The 23,383-nt window shown below is 50.8% G+C and overlaps 1 protein-coding gene across 2 annotated transcripts in view; it reads left to right on the forward strand.

The window, feature by feature from the left end:
- pb (homeobox proposcipedia) overlaps nt 1–23,383 on the forward strand; it is a 92,481-nt gene that overhangs the window by 57,536 nt on the left and 11,562 nt on the right. The window lies entirely within an intron of this gene.

Consider the following 23,383-nt stretch of genomic DNA (forward strand, 5'->3'; position numbering starts at 1 on the left):
CAGACTGTTATATTTCCCGAATTAGTTAACACAGATGCAATTGGCCTCATTTTTCATGATCTTTGTGGTTCAACTTCTGAATGTACGGTGAATAACAGTTGATACAGCCATATGCAGCCGCTGCTGCACCTACCTGAATGTGATCTTGAATAAACACTTATCACTGTTTCATAACATGTGTTTTTAGAATTGCAGACAAACTTTTATGAGAGGCATTATCAGTGTACTGGGACAGAAGGGTATTACATACACACCTGAAAGAAAACTAAAAATACAAACCTCACTTCGCTCGGGTTCACAAACTTCACCTCACATCACCGCGCATTGCTAGAGGAAAATTTCTGTAAGCACATACGTAAATTTTTCTTCTAACGGGTTCAAAAAACCATTCGCGCACGCGCCCATGCAACGCGCGGCAGAAAATGAAATGCCACAACACTGCAGCATGAAGGGCGTGAAATCCCGTGCTCAAAACCAAGCACCAAAGCGTGCGCTGTCTCGTGACTTGCAAGCTAAGCAGCTTCTCAAATTTAAAAAGAAAGGGTGCCCCAAAAAATAATCACGCAGCATGCACACGCACCGACAAGAACACCACTCGAGCTTATTCGGCATGCACGTGGGAGCAAGTACACAGGCAACAAGTACACAATACGCTCGCCTTCGACAGCGCTCGAGGTGTACGCAGGGCGCTCTCGCGAGTATCCCTGTCGTCGCACCACCGCTTTCCACTCTTCGTTCGAAGCCGCGAAAGTGAGAAACACGCAACACTGAGCAGAGAGATCAGCGGCGGCTCTCTCCTCCTTAGCGGAATGACGCGCTTGTGACGGCGCTTGCTTCTGTAGCTCGGTGCTGTAATGCCGCGCCGGTGTACACGCTGCTTCCCTGCAGCACGCGCACCTATTAAGCGCCAGCGGGATTTAGCGGAGGGGGGCTTAAATCGCGCAAACGCAATTTGCAAGTTAAGCAGATGCGCCCTCCCGCCGTCGCCTGGGCTTCACTCGCCCTCTCTGTTACCCACCACCGGAGACTCGCACGAGTTGTTGCGCGCTTCGTGCGTTAAGGCCGCGCGCACTCCTCCGTGTTTCTGGTCTTTCTTCGACTTTCCTTCGTGCGCTGTCTATGGGCGGGAGTTGGATTACGCCGTGAGGAAGAAAGCACAAGACAGTGACTAGAGTCTTGAGCAGGAAAAAGCTGTGACAACGAAGGGATACTTAGCGCGCGGCAAGCTTTCAAAAGCGCATTAATATGATGTGGCGATTTTATTTTTATGCAGTAGTATTACAAGTCTCACGGAGCCAAAATGTGTCGTCGGTGATGAAATTCACGTTAGTGGCTGGATTAAAGTGATGTCACCAGACCGGACATGACGTCACCAGACAGGAAGTGGCGCCACTTCCGGTAAATGCATCAACAGAGCCTGATGCTGTCACACTGCCAGTACATAATGTAATTAGGTGTTAGTTATATTGAGTTAAATGGCGCAAAAGGAACTCAGGCTATGATGCGCCGCAATTAGGTGTCCCTGTGAGTATTTAAAAATCGGATTGTGACAGATGTGCAGAAACAAAGCGAAATGAGTGAAAAATGAAACAGTGTGAAAAAGATGTTAAAACTTATCTGAAGATGACTTTTCAGGCCTGGAATAAGATCATGTTTGCCCAGTTCGGACAACACCTTAAGGGCAACGTGAGAACGGCAATCATCGCAGTGGCATGCTTACCTTCTCCACAACGACATCCCGATCTTGTCATTGCTCCAAGTATGTATGCAATTGTGAGAAGGATAATCTCTCGCTGTAGTTTTTTTTTTTGTCATGTCAGGTAAGCATTTAGCGTTATCGTGAATCGAATTGTGAATCTTCAAGAAAGAAGGAAAAGGGAAGCGAAAAGAAAACAGCACAAACAAACTACAGGCGTTTAACGAACTACAATCGGTATCGGATTTCTTTTGCCAACAAATGAACCTGACACGGCATTGATCACTTCCGCGGGGGAAAGAAAAGTGTTCTTACGAGAGTGCTTGCGAATATTGAGTGCCGCAGTACCTCTCGACGTCTTTCTCAACTTTAGCAAAGCAATTCTTGTATCCTCCTGGGAGTTTGAGCGGCTCATTTTCTTCTCCGAAGCCCGGCTTGTACTACAAGGTATGGTACGCTACTTTCGAGGCGCGTTCCTTCATACTTATATGCTTGCGTTCACGTGTTCACAGCGTCTTCCATGCAACCAGCCGCGGATAATAGCGTATAAACGGTAGTAGGGAAGTTCCATGACGTACCGCCGTGAGGCGATGCGTTCCGAACTAAAGTACCTTAGCATTCGAGCCGGCCAAGCTCGAAGCGCAATACCCTTGCTTAACTGCGCGCGGACAGCGCCGGTCGAACCAGCGTTGGCCAACACGCGAAGGCTGTGGGGATGCCGGGGAAAGACGAAGCGCTGCTGCCGGGAACAGCCGCGTATGCGGGGAAAGCACGTCGTTCGTGGCTCGCGGGTGCCCGCTGTCTGCGCTGACCGTGGCGGGGAAACGCCGGCCAACTCGCGCGGACCATTCGCATTGCAGAAACCGCCAGTCCCTCGGGTCGCCATGCTCCATTTGAGACGGGTCACATCGGGTGCTTCTCCCTCGCGGTCCGCCGGCCACTTGCGCGGGTACTGTACAACTACATAGCGTTGAAGTTGGTCGTAGAAAGACGAAGTCGAACGCGTATATAATGGCGCCGCGAGTACGGAACAATTATACCCGGTGCGCGGTTGCCGCGGTCTTTTCGCTAACAGACTCGCCTGACAGAAGCGAGCGGTAGTAACGAAGTATCAGCGGCAGCTCTCGAGTTGGAGGTCGCGTGCAGTGGGAATTGTGTTCCGAGGAGGCGAATAAATGGGAGGGAAAAGGAGAAGTGTGGAAGTTGTTTTCTGTACTCGAAGGCAGGACCTCAACGTGCTGACGGCAAAGACGGAACGTAACCGTCGAAATTGTTGGAGAAGAAAAAAACAGCTCATTACATTTTACTTTGCAGTGCATAAATTATGCTCAGGGACTCGCAATGCTTTCAGGCTCGTTAAAATGCACAGCTCAGAGGTTCGGGTTCTGCCCGTGAGTGAATATTTACCTATGAGAGGAGGCTCTGTTAGAGATGTGAAGCTCTGACTGGTCGTAACAATCCAAACCTGAAATGATCGGGCGTGACGCGGCAGGCCATCATTTTTTTTTTAAAGCGCGGTGAAATACGCGGGAAATGGGACTGGTGAACTGCGAAAAGGTCAAACAGCTGTAGAATTCTGTTGTTCAGATGTGTTTTCCACAAATATATCTGATGTATCTAGTACTGGTAGATTTATCGGTTTGCAGATAGTGTCGAATTTAACTTCACTTCAATTTTAAACTAGGTGCCCGCTAATCTCACTGAAAGGCTCTTTATAAACAATTATTTCGACACGGGTACTTAATTGTTGTTTTGCTAGCAAAGCAAGTCATTGATTTTTACCTTCCAGCGGAAATGCTGGTCTCTGAGCATTGACGTAAGGCAGTAATCCGGATTAACTTCAGAGATGAATCTTTATCAGTCACTCTTCCGCGTAGCAGTGTGTTATCTTTACGTTGTCAAAGTAGCCAGCCATAACAAAATAAGGAGTTAACATTCATCGTCTTTTCCGCATGTTCACTATCTCTCGCACTGTCTTCGCGCTCCATTTCTTCAATTCTGGGACCACGGTGGTTCTTCCACCGTGGCTAGGACTGACGACGACGCCAATGTAATCCCGGGACCTGAGATCTCGGAGCCGCCATTCCATCCGCACTGTATTCCAACTTGTCTGCTGCGCATTTGACGTGCATCCCTCCATCGGTTACGTGTTTTTCTCGTCGCTCTAACTAGCTACAAGCACCAGTCCGCCCTTCCATCACCGGCTTTCCAGCTTGCCTTTGCATATGGCGTCATCTCGTGGCAGCGGCGCGAACTGTAGAAGCGAGTCTTGCCTCAGCGTTCTTTCTAAATGGCGCGTTCATAACTGAAACCTGTCTTAAACGGCTATACATCTGCATTTTGTTTGCGCGTTTGCTTATTTCAAATGATGCATTGACATTAATTTACGCGAATATGACCGTGATATTTGCCCACGACCGCTAAATAACTTATAATTGAATTTCTTGATGCTCTTTCTGTTTGGATTTAATCAACCGAGCGATGGCTGTGACGTGTAGTTGGTTGGTGTTTAGGTCACGTAAGGCACAAAAAAAAACGCCCTATAACTGTTAATAAGCCGTTTGTTGTCATTCCAGCTCTTGAAACTTGCTGGTTTAAGTGTTGGTGAATTAAAACTACGTCTCAATTTTTATACTGCAGTTTTTTTCGTGGCTCACGGGACCTAAACTCCAACTACACGTCACAGCCATCGCTCGGTTGATAAAACCGAAACACCATGAGAGAAGAAATCCAATTATAATTCTTTTTTTTTTAGTGGCCGTTGGCGAATACCACGCGGTGTTCAATGAACTCTAATGTTTAAAGCATCATCTAGAAGAAGAAAACAAGAAACTTAAATTAGGTGTCTATAGTCCTTTAACAGACATGGATATCCACCTCGCCGCACTGGGGGAAGTGCTTCCAAAGCATCTTAATTGGATTGCCGTGGTGACATATCCGATATGCGTCGTTTTGAGAAGAAACGAAAGCTGACTGCGTAGTCTGAGGTGCATGCTTCATATGTTTCAGCTTATTCAATTACAATGCTTGAACTTTAAGGCTTTCTCATTCAGTTGCGTCGATTACTTAATGTATTCACGGGATGGTCGCTTGCGTCGCAATTACTGAGCAAAAGAGGAGATATAAAGAGAGTCTAGTGCGCAAAAAAGAGCATCCTGCATCTATAAAGTTTGAGTCTGTCTCATATTGTGAAACTTTGAGAGATATAGAACACGCGAGTGGGTTGACTTGCACAGATAGTGACAGTTTTTCCGAGTAGCAAAACCAGTGTGACTAATTGAGGGTGTAAAGTGCGACGGGCAGCTTTTTGTCTCCTATTGTCAACTTACACGCATAAATTTATTTGAAAGAGGAAGTCGCCGGTTGGGTAGAGGCATGGCCCCTCTCCATGCACAGCGTGGCTCGAGGGCCTCGCTTGCCGGCGGTGGCGGACGATAGGCGCGCGCGGCGAGAATGTCGCCTTGAATGCGCTTTGCCTCGGCGGCCAGCTCCTCAAAATCTCGGAACCGGCCTCCGCGCAGGTATGCCGAAAAAGTCGGATGTGCCTGCCTGATAGTCCTTTCCACACGTTCCTCGTTCGAGGCTCTGGGCTCGGCGATTGAGAAAAGGTCCTCCATCGCACGTACGTACTCCAGGAGTGACTCATCCGGAGCCTGTGTACGGAGCTCCAACTCTCGCCGCATCCTACGCTCATAGTCAGCGGGCAGGAATTCGCGCAAGAATGCTGCACGGAACTCCTCGAGAGTCGCTGCCCGGTGGCCGGAAAGCCGATGCCACCTAGCTGCGGTGTCAGTCAGTGCTGCGGGGATGATGTGTGCAAGCACAACCTGATCAGTGAGACCCATAGCTCTCTGGTAATGGGTGAGGGACTCAAGGAAATCCCGGGCACTGAGGAGGTCATCATACCCGCGGTATGTTGGCATGGGCAACTTGACCGCGGGGTGAGACACCTTCGGCGCGGCCAAAAGCGTCTCATACGCCCCTGACAGCGACTGAATCATCTGGGCAGCACTTCTTAGCAGCGCCTGCGCCCCGGCCTCAGAGGAGGCTTGGGCGGGCTGCACGAACGCAGGAGGCAAGGCGCCCAGTTCGATGAGCGGCGCGGTTTCCACAGGGAGCCGGGCCAGCGCCTCACCGTTCCCAGAGCAGAATTGACTGCTCGCGGGGCACGGCTGCTGCTGTGCAGGACGGCCGGTTGCGGCAGCGTCGCACGCACCGCTTTCGCACTGGGTGCAAAGCACGCACAGCGGAGGCATGTGATTGACGGGTGCACCGCAGGGTGCTCCCGATACAGCTCCAATGGGAGCTGCGTGATCGACGTTGGGGGTTGTAGCGCCGTATGCCCCAATGGGGGCCGCGGCCAACCACGGTGTTTGGCTATTTGAAGAAACAGCCGCCAACGGATCAAAGGACGCTTCGACTCCTAAGGGAGCCGACACGTAGCTGCCGAGTGCCCCGATGGGGGTGGCAGACATGGTGCGCAAGCGTGATCGTCAAGGCGACCTGCTCGGCAAATGTGCTATCAAAGGCTAAGAGCCAGTGACTTAGCACGTTGGGCGCCAGTTGTGGGTTTCTCAGTAGGCACAGGCCACTACCCACCGCGGGTTCGAGCTTCGCGCGAGCCAAGGGCCCCGATCAGCCGTCACCACACGCACCCTGGGGCACCGCTGCGGCGGCGTTCAACCTCTGAAGAGAGGAGAGCGGCTCGCCGCAAGAAACAGGCCTCCAAGTTCACGAAGGAGACGTTTATTGACGCCGTCCTCCAGCGGTACATACACACACTCAACAGTCACCCCGTCCCGGGGCGCGCTCAGAGCAAGGCTCCGGTGCGCGCTCGGGGCAACAAGAGAAATGCGCGCCGCTAGCACGCCGCTGCAGGAGATTGTCCCCGCGGCAGTGCTGTGATCTCTCTCGTGTCGGCCGATGGGCCGTTTGCGAGAGAGAGTGGGCAGTCAACGCAAGGTGCGCCTGTCAGAGGTCGTTGGACCCCTGGACAGGCTCGAGCCGCGGCGGATCAAGGACCCACGCTGGCGAGCTCGAGTATGAACTGGTCCGAACGGCAGAGGCCGGCCCGGACGAACAGTAACGTACGCACCTTACGCTGTCTCGGAGGGGTCTCTTCTCTCTGGGCCCCGCTCGGAAGGTCGCGCGACCACCCCAAACGGGTCCCGAATTCCCGCCAAAAGTCACCAATGGGCGGAGCTGCGGCCGAATGACAGCGATTAGCCACCAGCCGTCTCTCCGCCGCCCGGGGCGGGAGAAAGGGAAAGAGGGCGACGCGGGATGCCGCGCAGACGCCACGGCGGGAATCTAGCAGGCTTCCCACAAAGGGCAAGTGTATAGGTTTTCGAAATCGACGAGCTTAAACGGGTCGAATGAGTGAAACTTGCAGGTAAAGCGTGCCGAGCCTTTTTGGGAAATGGTGACGTAGTCACCGATTAAAATCGCGACTGTCTTCAAGCTTCTCCGCAGCGCACAGTGCCAAGTTTGGTGGGGGATGGAGGGAGAAGGGGGTGATGACGCCATCGAAAGTACCAGTATATCTCCAACGCATAAACGCTAGCTTGGAAAGAAAAAAAAACAATGCCACCGAAGCCAAAGCTCGCCCAACGTTGTTTGGCAGCATTCAACACGGCACAGCAGGGTTGTGGCTTACGGCAGCGATAATTTGAAATATTGGAGAGTTATGGCATAGCGCGATCCGCGACCCGCTACCGTGATCCACTTCCGCGAAGCGCCACTGCGCATGCGCAGATCGCCCTGGGGACCCCAGATGGCGCCACGTGCCCGTCAGCGGCGTGCGCGCCAGCCTCGTCGGGACCAATCAGCGTGTACCCCGCGGTGCCCCACGGTAGTGGATCGCGGATCGCATAAAAACGCAGCCGCCGCGGTCGAGTTCCCGGGTTCGAACCCGACCGCGGCGGCTGCGTTTTTATGGAGGAAAAACGCTAAGGCGCCCGTGTGCTGTGTGATGTCAGTGCACGTTAAAGATCCCCAGGTGGTCGAAATTATTCCGGAGCCCTCCACTACGGCACCTCTCTCTTACTTTCTTCTTTCACTCCCTCCTTTATCCCTTCCCGTACGGCGCGGTTCAGGTGTCCAACGATATATGAGACAGATACTGCGTCATTTCCGTTTCCCCAAAACCAATATTATTATTATTATTAGATCGCGCTATGCCTTGACGTTACACCCAACTTTTCCGCACTGCTTTGTTGCTGTGAGGAGAAGCGCAAAATTCAACTGTTGACTACGTCTCTATTTTAAATGCTAGCGTAAAACCACCTGGCATGCTTTTACCTACAGCTTGTATAAATTTGAAACCTTGAATATCGCCGAATTCTCAAAAAGTAGTGCTGTTGCCCCTTAACGGAACACGCCGTTCGTAAGTGCGGTGTCTTGAAAAACAAAATAAGAGCTCGTATAAAACATTTCTTTGCTGCTTAAGCAAATTACGAGAAAAACATTGCGCCTCACAATCCCCTTCTTCCTCTTCACTTCCCCTCGTCTTTCTGGGGTTTTGCAACAAAAGCGAAAGTCGGCGCAAACAGAGTCGCAGTAAAATGAAGGGTTGTGTCCCACGCGGGCAAGAAAGAAGAACGGAAGGAGATCGGAGAAAAATATACGGGGAGTCGTTTCATACTATTCACGCTCTTTAGCCTCGAAAGCGGACAGAGGGGCGGAAAGAGAGGGAAGCTTGGAGGACCGAGCTTAAAGACAATTGCTGGGTTTCCACGAAGGAGTGGAAAGAGAGAGAGAGGTGGGGGGGGGGGGTCGTTCGCTGCCGCGGCCGCAAACGAGGAACCCAGTGGGGAAGAAGTAGTGCCCTCGGAAGGCGGACATCCCTCCAAGGGGATGCCCAGACGAGGGACGCACAAAAGCGGTCCTCCAGATTCCGGCCCCGGCGTCGTCTCCTCGGAAGGAAGGGCGCGCCTGCGGAACAGGAAGTGCTACAAGGAAGCTTCCTCTCCATCTCTCACAAGAAGTACCCCCTCCACCTCTCTCCCCACTTCTCTTCCTCCCCCTTCGGAAAAGCGTGTGCTAAGGCCTGCCCTTTGGAAAGGAAGCTGCGCTCCTACTATTTTCCTCGTGCAACGTGTCTGCCGTCTTCTTGCTCGGGACGCTTTCCCTTCTTTCTCCTCGTCCTCCCCAAAGCTAGGCCTCGCTATATCAGCTGTGCGCCCCTCCCTCTCTCCCTCCTGCTTCCCTCGCCATCCCTTCTCCCCAATCCTTCCCTCCGCATCCCTCGACCGCTCCTTTCCTTGAAGAAGCGCGGCGAGGATCAATCAATCACGCCGCGCCGGGCACTGGGCAAAAAACAAGGGCGCAAAAATATCTCGTCGCTGAGTGCTTCTGCTCGGCAGCTGGGCTTATAATGCAGAAAAAAAAAAGAGTAAGGAAAGGGGGGGGGAGCGTTACGAAATCCAGAGAGGACAAGGGGCACACTGTAATGTACTGTCGATGAAGGGGAGGGGGAGAGCGCCGTTTTGTAAACAGTGGAGAGGACAATGGTACAACTGCACGGTGAACGGCGCAAAAACGTTTGCTGCAGGGACGCGATGGTGACTACTTTATTTTTATACTCTCCGCCTATTAGCTCATTTGTCCCCATTCCCCAGAGGGGACTAGGTGAGCGGCACCAGCATCTGCTAATCTCTGTTGCTTTCTTCCGCTCTATTCTCTGCGTATCTCTTCTCTCGTAGGTGGTAATGGCAATGAACTGCAATGACAGCATAACGGTAGTGCGCCAAGGTCGCATGAGAGGTAAATCTGATCCGACCTTAATGAAGGAATGAGCCAATTTACTTAAATTCGGGTTGCAAGAAAGCTGTATACACAAATATGTAGAACACCAATGTTAATTGCGCCCTTTATGAGACGAAGGACTGCATGTGGCAGTGCACGGTGAACATTGTAAACAGATGGTGGAACCAGCGAAACTGACGCAGGACAAGAGCAAGGAGGCAGCGGTGGTGCATTATAATGCACATATAATGCACCATCTATGCATTATGAACCAACTAGCCGAGCAGTTTACTCTACTGAACATTATAAACAAATGCCCCTGGGGACGCCCCGAGCAGCGTCGTCGTCCTTCCAATTTGGTGCACTGCGACACTTTCGCCTATACAAGCCAGTGTCGTCTTTAACAGAAATGTGACCTCGTGGCGTTCACGTTTATGTTACATGACAAGAGACTTCCAGTGCCCTGAAATCTGCGATTCAAAAGGCGCGAGTTTCCTAACTTCGCAATACCTGCCAGACTAGCCAAGTGGCGATTAGCACTACTCGCCTTCAAGCATCGAAGAGCAGATAGTTCGTTGCCTATCTAGTACATTTTCGAAGCCTCCTTGTACACAGCAACAGATGTGCTATCCGTTTTGTAGTTCTTCCCGTCTCAGTACGCTAGGTTTTAGCAGTTATGCAGTCGCCACAGAGGAAGAGGGGAAAAGGCAGGCACGCTAGCGGCACTGAGTTAGGCAATGCAAACCCCAAGTAACTACGATGACGACAAGAAATACCAACACGTTTATTCCGCAGTTTTGGGCCGCATACAAATTGGTGCATCCCTATCGAGCGGGGCCTTGTAAATCTGCCGTATATTCCGAGCCCGCTCCAGGAGAGGGTCAGCGCGGCGTTCCGCCGGCGAGCACGCGGAAAAAAAGGGGAAAAGGGGGGGAAGAAAAGCTTACTCCAACTTTTGATGGAACACCGGATGGGTGGGTGACAGTCGAGTAGTTTGTCACGAACATGCACCGAGCGACCGACCGGCGAGCGATAAAAGGGAAAATAGAACTCCACCAGGCAAAAGGGATGACGCCAAGGAAGCGGTCGGGAAAATAAACTAGGGAGGGAACAGCGCAAGACCGGAGCAAAGGGGCCGCCGCCGCTGCTGGTGTTCCTGCGAAAGGGAGGAAGGAGACGGGGAGGACTGGGGAAGCGCTGGCAAGATAGGGAAGCGCGCGCTGTGCCGAGAAGCGTGCCACACGGGGGCGGCCTGCTTGGCCGGGCTTGGCTACGCTGGGCTGGGCTGGGCTGGTTGGCTGCCGGGCTGCCGCCGGAGACTTCCCGAAAATGACGGCACGCGGGGAGATCCTGCAGCCGAGGGAAGAAAAAAGGGGAGGAGAAGGCGAACTCATAACAGGCATCGAAGGGGAAGAAGAAGAAGTGCGGTTACGCGACCCTTCGCGGCAGCGAGTGAAACCACCAGCGAGAAGGGAGCGATGCGACGCGACGAATCACGGGGGAAAAAGAGGGAAGGAAAAAGAAAGAGAAGCGCTAACCGCGCATGCCTGCACCGCTCACTTTTCACTAGAAATAAGGGGAAAAAGTTGGCCGTCCCCTATCTGCCGGCCTGCACCACTCTCCCCAACCTCCCGTTTTTCCTCCTCCGTGTGGAATATTCTTTGAACCTGCACACCGATGCTGGGCCTTCTTCTCCGCTTTCACTTTTCTTCCTGCTTCTGTTGCTTTGTTATCGCCTCTCTGACTCGCTCTTTCTTTATTTCTCGCTCATTCGCCTCCCCTGTAGCGCGGCACCGGGCTTTACGGTGACACGCCCCTGCCGACAATATATATAGGCGTGCTGATCTATTAAACTGTAACGATGGGTTGGCGCTACTCCGGCGGCTGCCGGAAGCGTGACAGCAACGGGAGCAGCAACAGCGGAGTTGCGCACCCCGCGATAAGGCCACTTGCCTGCCTGCTTGCTGCTGTTGCTGCTGTTGCTGCTGCTTGGTTCGTGCTGCTGCTGCTCGCCTTTCTCTCCTGTTGTGCACGGATTGTACGCATTTGTCGGATGCTTGTTTGCTTGGAACGTGCGAGAGCTTCGCTGGTTTTGGTCTCAGGGAAAGCAGGACGGTGTGCGCGGCTGTCGCATCGTCTATCGTGACCGAGAAGCCGTAGGCGTGGCCCCTTTGCGCTGCCTAAACTGAGCGGTGACAAACGCGCTCCTGTCTCACGCTCGCCGCGATGGAGTGTGACGCTCTGCAGCTCAAACTTTCCAGTTCGGGTTAGCAGGCCCAAGCGTTATTCGTTGACGAACGCAGATAGCGGGTTCTCTCTGGAGAACTGAGCCCTTCTTTCCTAGAAAAAAACAAGGCTCATTACTAAGCAGCGTGTTAGAATGGTATTGGCCTGGTGACGTATCACCTTTTAAGGATATTTTACCGTGCTTTGTTGCTTATATCACTCATTACAATATTTTTGAATGAAAACTCAATCGCAAAGCACCGTAGGGATAGTTGATTGTTTTGCCGTATGTTTAATTTTACGCCTATAGGGCTCATCATGAGCTGCATTTATACTATGATGCCTGTACAAAGCGCGTGATTGTGATTTTCTCGTTTCTTCGGAGTTCTGAGGTTGTAGCTATGGCGGTAGGTGCACTTTATTTATGAGAGTATATATATACATATATATAGTGTGAGTGGTGCATGTTGCATTATATACAAGTATATAGAATATTTCTATACACAACTGGCTAGAAAGTTTGGTACAATTCCAGCACAAAGCGACAGACGCCCCTTAAAGCAGGCCCTCCTACCAATGGCGTCTGGCTGGTGTAACAACGTCGCGGCCCATTGCCTTACAGTTGCTATCGTGGTACCACAGGTCGCCGCTGCTCGTGCGCATCAGCCAAACGCCGCAACCACTACGCCTTCGAGGTTGCGATTTTTAAGCTCTTGCAAGGCTTGGAAGAAAGAGAAGCGTAACTGATTGCTTCCAACTATTGTCACCCACTTGCTTCACGTTGTTGTGTCTTCGTCAGTCCAGTTTTCCTCATGTCATACATCCGAAGGCATGCTGATCAGCAGCGCTGTTTAGAATAGCGGCAGACGGGGGCTCCTATCATAGTGGAAGTGCATTGTAAAGCGTGGTGTATATGTTTAGAATTACCCAACTTTCCGACATGAAAGGAGCTCGTGCTACTACAGTCGGATACAACTCAAGAGCGAAGCGACAGGCGCCCCTCAAAGGAGACCCTTCAGCCAATGGCGTCGACCGATTTTCATGACACCGCGGTTAATCCGATTAAGCCGTGATTACACCTCCTTCATCTGCCACCCTCCGCGATTTCACGCTAGCCGCTCCAGGGGATTCAGTCAAGGGGGAGAATCGGTCGACGCCATTGGCTGGAGGGGCTCCTTTGAGGGGCATCCGCCACGTCGTTCTTGAGTTGTATCCATGTATCCGACTATAGTGACACCATAAGTGCCAGATTAGTCGAGGCTTCACATTGAGAACTGAGAGAATTGTAAAGAATATGTGTGACAAAATAAGATTGGTGTCTATCGCGAACGTAACGGAATAAACGTCGTGAGTGCTAGGCGCGGGCCCAACCAGGAACACAATAGATGCCCCCGTGACATGGTGTTGGCTTCACCTTAATGCGATAGTGTGTGTGGTGAAATTAGCTTTTAAGGGGCAAAAGAAATGTGAGGTACAATAATGACTTGTATTAACGTGAACACTGTATCGCGTGTCTCTCTGTACAGACAGCGCAGCCTAGCGTGCGCTGTCAGGTATGTCAAACGTGGAACTTGCGCGGCTTGTGCCGTGGGGAGAGCTCGTGCTCTCCCCGCCGTCTCTTCTTTTATTGCTTCGTTTCTCAATGTAACCTGCATGCGTTCGCTGTCTGCTACACGTGGGGATAACTGCTAAAAAAAAGAAAAGGCGTGCTCCCATATGCGTTGCTTGCGCGCATGCCCAGCAACAAGAATTTTATAGTGCTACCTAACTTTCAGACTTGCGCGTTTTTTTTTATTTCATAAAGATTTACAAGCAGCCGAGAAAGCCAATGTTACTTTCCCTTTGACACTACGCTACGTGAAGCCGATTTCGCCGTGCGTTGCCGGTTGACCTTCAAGTGATCCAGAAGTCATGTGGCTAAAGGCCTTATCATTTGTGGTCCACGATGGTGTCGCACCACTTGACCTTTGACCTTGGCCTTTGACCCTTCGATTCGCTGGAAGAGGGCGGTAGAAAAGGCCGCAGCGTTCATTGGGTGACCAACCTCTGGCGATCAACCATTAATTTAATTAACAGCCACCTGCCAGGGTCGCAGGATGGGCGCGCTGCCTACCCAGTTCGCGGAGCGTACTCAATGTTACAGATGCCAAGCCGCGTCTACTTGCCCGATACACCACAGCTTTCGGTCTCTAACCAGGTTCAGCAGTAGTTTTAACCGCAACTATATATTTTTTTCATTTCCCGCTCCTCTCAGTTACAAAATACGTGTCTGAGGTTTCGCCATTATTTTTCTATAGAAAAACGTGTTGCCTCGGCGGCTTGCAAGCGTCGTCAGATTACTGCTCTCGGCGCGCATACCTAGGTGGCCAGGCGGTCCATCAGTGTACTTTGTGATCAGTTATCCCCGTGTGTTGTCAACAGCGCGCGTAGTAGGCGGCACCAGGGCACTGGCTGGGAGTGCATCCGCTCTTCTAGCAGCCGTAGTGGCACGACTGTCGACTCGTGGCGTCAGTTCCAGTGCACACTACGCTACGCTCTATGAGAGCGATACGCATTCCCAAGTTCGCGGTGATAAATCTCACGGCTGTATATAGCATTGGAGTGGGAGATTAGCAGAACGATAAAATTGCAGTGGATTGCGTTCTGCTCTCACTTCCAGATTATTAGCAACACCTTTACTGATAATCCTTAATAATAAAGGGCATAACCATTGTATCCTGCCTGTACTTGCCTGTAGGAGGCTAACAAAAAGCCTGGAAATGCGGCTAGGGATGGGGAAAAAATGATGATTAATGATGGTTGAGGATGACAATCTGACTATGAATGCGGCGATCAAACAAAAGAAAAATAATAGCTGCAGCAGCAGGACACGGAAAGAAAGCAGCGTGCGTTAAATACCTAAGAAAATTTTGGGGGTAAATTGATCGAGTTCCTAACTCATGTAAATTTCAGTGGGTATATCATCATCATCATCATCCTCACTACGTCCTCTGGAGGAAAAATCACATCCCTCAAGTTAACCTTGTCTTGTGCCAGTAGAGGCCACCTTATACCAGCACGCTTCTTAATCTCATCCGCCCTCCTGACTTTCTACTGCCCCTTGCTACGCTTGAGTTCTCTTGGAATCAAATCCGTTACACTTAATGACAGGCGGTAATCTTGCCTTCGCATTAGTTTCCCTGCGCTTGCCCCCCCCCCCCCCCCTTTTTTTTTATTTCGACTAGGATATCGTGAACCAGCGTTTGTACTCTCGCCTACTCTGCTCTCTTCCCGTTGTGGGTATATAAAGTCGCTAATAGACACATGAAAAAATTTAAAAATGAGATGTGGGTAGCGGAATGTTTCCAACACACGCTTGGGTGTGATTCCTGTCCACTGCCTTGAGCGTATGACTGCAACGTGCGTCGGATTCCCAAGAAACCGCGGGTAAAGGTTCTACAACAGCGCTTTACTTGGATAGTATCGATATTATTAGTTTGTCTAGATTTTCTTTATTGTTTTATTCAACCACGACGCATCTTAACGCCACTAAATATTTCGGCACGGTCCGAACACTCCGCAGCAGTATTCCCACCAACTCCGGATACTGATTCCGCTAATTTCGTCATTGGAAGCATACTTTATGCCCCGTACTGTCTTCAATAATTGGCTCACTGCATTGAGTACTACTTTCAAAACCCCGTACACAATACGCAGTACATACGCAGATCCGGTTCATTCACGATGGGCAACGCCGACGGGCCGCATTCCGCTAGTAAACAACACCTCATCCACGACACCGCGCTGTCGCAGAGCAAGCGCGAGTGACTTGTAACGCTCGTTCACCGCCCGCGAATGGACCGGAAAATAAGGAAAAATCCGCATTGCTTGTCACGCCGTCTCTCAGATGAGCGAGAATGTCGGTGCGCGACAACAGAGCGAAGCCTTGTCGCGCTTATGGAGCGAGAGTCGGCGCGGCTTCGAAGTGCGGGCACTCATTTACAGCCGTTTCCATTTGTTTCGGCGGAGGAGACGCGGGGGCGGCGCGGCGTTCGGACTCCTCCGTCTCGCGAGGATGGGGAGCAGGGGGGTGAAGGAGACGAGGAGGGAGAAAGCGACGAGCCTCGCCGCAGCCCGCGAAGCTATTCCTATTCATCCCGGCGGCTCTTCCCTAACGTTTCACGTCACGGCTTCACGTCATGTTCGCTAAAAAGTCCCATTTTTAATCCTCTTAGCGAGCGAGCGAGGAGCAGAAGCAGCAGCAGCAGCGGCGCCAACGTGTGCGGCGGCGGTGCTCGGGGCGAATGTGTTCGCCCGCGTGCGTGTGTGTGCCTATCGGCAGGACTGCCTCGTTATCTTGCGCCACATTCCGTTTCTCTCGCTTTATTTCATCCCCCCCCACCCAACCCGCCTTGCCCGCGCAGGCGGCGTAGATTTGTTTTTCTGCTTTCCAAGCTGAGTAAAGTAGCTGCTGCAGAGCCGAGGGATATGCCTGCCCCTGTTTCCTCGTTTATTTTTCCGACGCGAGAGAGCGCGCGCCTCTGTCGATACTTTCAACGCCTATACCCGTTCATTTATTTCTTCTTTTTCTTTTCTCTCATTATTTTTTTTTCCCGGCGGCGATAGTGCACGGGGCGCCGTCCGTCGACGCCGCTTCTTCACCCTTCGCCGTGACGCCGGCTCCTTCGCCGCGCGCGTAAGATCTTTTAATGCGCCGTCGAGGCCTCTTTTCTGGGCGAACATCTGTTTGCCTTCGGCTCTCTCTCTGCAGGGCCTGGTCTAGGCGGCGCACCGGCCCGATGTTCGGGGAGGGAGTTTCGCTCGGGAGATTTCTGTCACGCGAATGCAAATATTCACCTTATCTCCTTCCGAGGCGTGTCAAAAAGACGGTAATGAAGTGTCCCCCCTCCGTCTTCCTCCCGCTTTCATCTTCTCAGCCTCGTCGTCTCCCGGATTTGGCAGCTGTTTCTGATTTTTCTTTCTTGACGGGGTCTCGGAAAAAATTTGTTTCCACCGAATTTTTCGTCGTTGTCGTCGCTCTAGCGATTTTTGTTCTCGTTTGGCGTCGCTGGTGCTCCTGAGTGTGGCGGGTTCGCCGACACCTCCGTCGCGGGCGCAGTCGTTACAGGTGCTCCCTCCGACAGCGTCTTGAGTCACGTGTCCCTGTGAGCACGGACTCCTGCGCTGTCGTCTAAGCTGAAACTCACTGTTGCTGTCTCTAAGCTCACGGGCAAAATACACTATGCTGTGGTGAATGCGTGAACGATGTAGCTGTGCACACAGGTTAATGTAGCAATGCTCTTCGTGAAAGGTGGTCAACATATCATGTTTGGCTTCGAACTAGAGCTCACGGACACATGCGTTAAGAAAATTATTATTCTTCTGAGTGCAGTTACAATTATCACGAATAAAATTGAAAAAAAAGATGACAAAATCACAACTGGTTAAAGCATAGAAAGACTTGTAAAGCTTAGGGGGCATGACTTAGCTGTTTCAGGCACCGTAAAGGTTTTTTAGTCCTTCTTTCTGCCAAGCTAGAAACAACGAATAACTTTGGCAGGGTTCATCGCTACTATTGGCAGGGTTTTGCTGAAACGGGTAATGGCCTCCCGCACTAAAAGTAATATCCATACGAGCCACCACCACGACGTTGCGTTAAGAAAAGCTGATAAGTCTCCGGCGCGGTTTTTGAAGCATCAGCGAAAGCATGTTCCTGTCAGGAGCAAACTGACGTCCTGAAGGGCGTATAATGACTCCACCGTAGAGAAACACGAGGCAGCCAGGAGGGTATCTAAAGAGAAAACGCTGAAAAATAGAAGCAGTGAAAACAGAGATTCTGCCATGACAGCGGACAAGGACTACGTTCCCGAGACAACATTCCTGGCGAAAGAAGAAACAGGGGATTGACGCGCTCGAAAGCGAAGCAAGGAGCGGGCAGAGAGGAGGAGACGCGATCTCAGAATAGACAGCGCCGACGGGTGTCAAAAATTTCTTCGCGCCGATCACTTGGCAAGTTCGTGTTCGCTTTTGCAAGACGGGACACGGCTTCTGGGAAGAAGAGACCGCCTTCGAACTGACGCTTCGTGGAAGGTAGCTCTCAAGGAGGCTGGCACGGCGCCGTATTTTGAGACGAACAGCAAATACGTAACAACAAAAATAGTTTCATTTTGGCTAAGTTCTTACTCAAACCGGGTTTTCGTTCTTTATTTTGCACATCGGAGTACGAATGATAGCAAAAGTGTTGCATTCGCACGATCTAAGAAGGTAGAGCCCGGTATAAAGTCGAAGTTAAAAAAAAAATTGAATCATCTTGGGGTATCAAGGTTTTCGTGTCTGGGCATAAACAGTGCATGATATACTGCGGTATTTATTTACTTCCTCGCAATCCTTGGAGCCTTCTGATGGAAAATTGCGTGAGGGGTGCACAGAAAGGTTAGAAAAAAAAAAGCATAGAATTCGTTCCCAGATAGGGCAATGCAAAATTTTCCAAAAACGAAAGAAGAGATAACGATACGAGTAAGCTGTGCCGTAGTAATTTGCATAGCTGTGAACGTAGGTAACATTTAAATGCGTAACGCGGATCCACATAATAATCATCAGAACGTCGGTGGAACGGCGCTTTGGATACACGTATATAGAACATTGTTCTCCATAGAACGTTCAAAATTTTAGTGCAACGCTGTTTCACATACTCCGCCAATTTACATCTGGAACCCGGTTCTAATTATTTGATTGTAACTTTCTTTGAAAGTTCTACTTCGGTTCTAGTTAGTGGCAGGAATTAACGGGAAACTCGACTAAGAATGTAATAGTAGCTTCATAATATTATTTTCAACAAGAACACTCAATGACATGATGGCATGGCGTTATGCACATTAACAGGATTCTGCTGCAATCACAATTTCGTATCCGTACAAAAATCAAAACGTATATTGACGTCCTTGTTTGAAACTTACCGCATGACAAGTGCTGGTATGTTGCACGCAAGAACATTTCAAAGCTTGACAGAAAGTGGGAGAGCAGATCAATTAGGGGCATCGAACATTCCGAAAATACAACGGAAACTGATATCTTTATGCTGGCATACGGATATGCGAAGCTTGTACCTGTTGTCGTGCTGCCATTTACAGCACGGTGTGAAGGTCGACAAAACACAAAAATGAACGGTAAATGTCAAGATAGTGCGGTGTACCGAACATTAGAGAGTTATAGCATAGCGCTATCCGCTACCGTGATCCGCTACCGCGGGGCACCGCTGGGTACACGCTGATTGGTCCTGACGCGGCTGGCGCGCACGCAGCTGACGGGCACGTGGTGCCATCTGGCGCCCCCAGGGCGATCTGCGCATGCGCAGTGGCGCCTCGCGGAAGCGGAACACGGTAGCGGTTCGCGCTATGCTACAACTCTCGATTAGGACCTGGATAACGGTCTTTTCGAGGTCAATCTATGCAATTTCCACTACAATGATGATGCTAAGCGTACGTCTCAGCGTGAAACACTTGCGAATCTAAGGAAGAGAGCAGCTTTGGTCTTAATCGTCTGTGCTTCACTCTAGGCACGAATTTCCCTATATGGCAGTAAAAGGGAGCAAGCTGTCAGTGAACAGGGCCGACATTGTGTGTATACGATATAACTCTCGATATGCGCGCGGTTTATCTGTGGTCCATTCTCGCTCGATTCCTAGTTTTTGCCATAATATTCCCCTCTGCCAGTGCCTGGCAGGCAACCGTACGTATGTCTGGTTATTTTTCCCGTCTTAAATATCCCGATTTCCCTTTATCCACCTAGTACATTTTTGTAATGGGTAAAAAATCGGCGTTGTTTGTTATCTCTTGCTTTTCAGAAGACGGTGACTGGATTCCTGCAAAGGGGATTTTTAATACCTCGGTGTTCCCACCCTTTACCGCGTAGTCTTGCTTGGGAGGAGGCGGCTCCGTGCGCCTGGTTCGTGCAGGCGCGGCTCTGACCTCTTCACTACGTCATCGGTGGCGTGACAAACTTTTGCCAGCGACTGACAAGTACCCAGCCTCGGCTTCTGTGCGAAAATGCTTCCTAGGGGAGGTGGGCCTGAGAATGTGATTTCATATGGAAAGTGGACCATGGACCATCGTTACACCGGCAATCTTTGCGACTATCTGAACAAAACTTGTGTCCATTTCTTCTTCCAACTTCCTTCTATATTCCATTCCCCCTTCCTCACTGTGCCTTATTGCACACTTCTTGAAAAACAAGACAAAAACAACGTCCTTCTAGTCTTGCGACTGCGTATACCTTGTAGTATTTCTATTCATTCTGGATATTTCTTTCATGCAGTGCTGGCCCCAGAGACGAATTGTATGGGGTTGAGGGCGCTAGCGGGGAATGGTTTTTTGAAGAACATAAAAGGTAAACACATACCCAACAGAAGCTTAACTTATTAGTTGTCATTGTTCCAAAACACTTGCCTCTAGCAATATGACCAGGACCTTTGCGAACTAATTAATCGAAACGACGCGTCATGCGGGCCATTGTAGACATCGGATGTCTACTAAAGCCCGCATCGCGCGTCGTTTTAATGCAGTTGTTCGTCAAGGTCCTGACCATATTGTTTCTTATTGCTTTTAATTTTTGCGAGTCGACAAGAGACAACATATAAGCCCTTGTTCGCGATGCGGCTATCCCTGTCAATATTTCAGCTGTCAACAAATTCATTGCTATTCAATTACAGACGCTACTCAACGATGAATTATCTCTCACGGTTATGCATTTGAATCATAAGAACCTTGCCAATGTAACGAAAGCGAAACTGACAGAAAATGAAGTTAAAAATTTCGCTACATGTGGATATCTGTGGTAGTTTCGGGTCCATTTCTCTATTTTGTCCTATTGTGACCACTGCACTTAGCTGGAATAGTTTCTCCTCTCTATTTCGTGCAAAAAAATAAAGGCCTTTTCTTCCCTGCGCTTCTCTAAGAACGTATCTAAGTGATTCGCCAAGAAATGATGTACAACCTTCAACTATCTTTTTGCCGGATAGGGCAGTCAATGTCTAGAAACCCGAAGCTGAAAACCGGCAAGTCAGCGGCAAATTCGGAAACGGTGATTGCTGCATTGATACAGAAACCCTACAAATTATCGTCCCCACTCCTGCGTCGCACTTACACGACGACATGAACCAAGTGAAGGTTCTGTACTGAAAAAAAAAAGAGGTAGAAAATTCGGGCCCGCGACCAAGAGTTCGAGCCGGTGGCTTTAAAGCAAACACTGCCTGCTCCCAGAAATACAGAAAAGCCGATGAAAGACGGCGGGAGTGAAGAATAACTCAACCGAAAAAACAGCACGAGACGCAAGAAAAGATGATGTCCTCCTCCGTGGCGCCGCCGGTGCTGCGGAGTGACAGCCCGGCTGACGTGTCCTCGTCCGCAGAGGGAGGGCCACCACCACTGGCGCGGCGAGTCCGCTGTCCTCGCTGGCCCCGCAGCAAGCTGCGGCCCGAAAAGTGCCGGTGGCCGCGTTCGTCGAAGTCGGCAGCGTCGCCGGCTGAAGAAGGGTGACGCGATCGGCCGTCCAGCACGCACACACGCACAGACGCACACGGTGGCCAATTCGTTGAAGGATGCGGGCTGGATGGAGGGGTGTGCGGCTGCCAGCGCAAGAGAGCGGGACGCCGGCACCCAGTTCTCTCCCCCCTCTGTCCGTGCTCTGGCCCGGGCGCATCCGAGCAGCCGGGGAGGCCCCGGGCCCTGACTTTGATGGAGATGGATGAAACCGGCCGCGCGGCTGTCAGGGCCGCGGCCCGCGCCGCGAGGCGCTGACAGTGCCAGCACCGCCCGCGTCGCGTGAGTCTGACACGGAAATCTGAGGCGCCGCCGTCGCCGTACTCTGCAGCGTGCGCCGCCCGCTGTCCTGCCACCCGGAAACAGGTGGAAGGAGAGGCGACCCTTCCTCGGCGGCCTGCCGCGTGGTCGGAGCATGTGCGCGTGCGCGCGGTTACGCGTGGCTACGCACCGACGTAAACGCGTGGCCGTCGCGTTCGGCGCCACTGCGACCGGGCGACGAACTCTTCTGTTCACCGTCCGAGTCTGACCTCTGATAGAAGATGCCGCTGACTGCTGGAGACAGTTTAGCGACGGATTTAGTGTACGGGGTGTTATTGTCGGGTGGGCGAGGGCTGCCAGACAATCGCGGTCAACCGGTCACGGAAATTTCTGCACGGCTTGGTCACTGCGCTAATCTCATCGGCTCGGTTATGTAAGCGCAAGCGCGAGATTGGCCTGCACAGGGCGCCGAAAAGGTCTGACGGCTGAAAAATCCACTTTCTTTCGTTCCTTTGAATGACCGTATCTTGCCACATACACTGAAGTACGTACTACGAAGTCCCACGTTTAAAGACCCCATTTTCACTTCGTTGCTTTGTTAGTGGACGACTGAGTGAATTGATATACTAACCTCAGAAAAATATAGAGTAAAAATTTGTTATAACTGCTGTAACTGATTACCACGTTAGAAAAACAAACCAAAAGGGCAGAGGTCAAGCTAAAAATTTGGACAAGAATGAGGATCCTATCGCCGCCAGCGACTGAACTTCATGATCTTCGGCTTCGTCGTGCCTATTTGGCGGGACGTGACCAGGAACCTTTGTATGCACAGCACACAGAACAGACGGAGCACCGTCATATTGAACTGTAGTGCAGCTTTGCTCGTCATGTGCAAACTATGAGAAAAGAAGGATGTTTTGAAATAAATGTTTCATCAAAATGTTTGATTTGCTTGAAGCATCATGTTTATGAGGAGTCCTGTGAAGCAGGAGAAGCGATGGCATAGCGGCCTGCTGCTATGAACGCTTAATTGGCGTTCACTTCAGGTGCACTAAAAAAATATGAAAAATATTTTTTTCCGTCGCGAAGGGTTATTGGTTATTTATTGGTTATTTATATTAATTTTTCACATCTTATCGAAGTGTGGCCAGAGCGACCAGGGTTGAACCCACATGCTCGCGCTCAGCATTATAACACCGAACCGCTGGACCACCGCAGCTATGGTCGGATACAATTCAAGGAAAAATCGGCTTTCCCCCTTCAGAAGACCATCTTCTATCCAGTGGCGTCGGCCTATTCTCATGACCCTGCTAACGTGAAAATTCAGGGGTAGCACATGAAAAGGGATAGTTCCCTCTCTGCATTGTAGGGGCAGTCTCCCTCCCTGTATTGTCACGCCAAACCCCTGCATTGTCACGCTACCCACGCGAGCAGGTTCATGAGAATCGGCTCACGCCATTGGCTGTAGATGGCCCTTCGACGAGGAAAAAGCCGCTTTTTTCTTGACTTGTATCTGACTATAGAAGGTACCCCTGTAGTCGGCGCTTTCCTCACTTGCTAAGAGAAGCGGGAAAATGAGCACGCAGGATTTCGTCACTACCCCTTCCTTGCAGCACAGATACATAAGTTGCGTCTTGACGGGTAATAGCAGAGGACATCTATCTGGACGATAAAATTTTCAGAAGTGATGGATGTCATCTCCCGTTTTCTTCTGCAAAAGCGGTGCAGCTTTGACGTCGTTAGCGATCATCAAGCGGTGCTAAGATGACTGCGTGTTAAGTTTCCATCGCGCTTGAATAATGAAGCAGTAAATGTCTGTATAATTATGAACAAAGATTATAACCTTCTTCTTCTCCATCGTCTTTTTGTTTTCGTTCTTATTCGTTTCTTTTGCGAGCGTGCGAGCGAAAAGAAATTGGCTAAAGGTAGACTCAGAGGG

Source organism: Amblyomma americanum, chromosome 6 (assembly GCF_052857255.1).
Source record: "Amblyomma americanum isolate KBUSLIRL-KWMA chromosome 6, ASM5285725v1, whole genome shotgun sequence".
Lineage (NCBI taxonomy): Eukaryota > Metazoa > Arthropoda > Arachnida > Ixodida > Ixodidae > Amblyomma > Amblyomma americanum.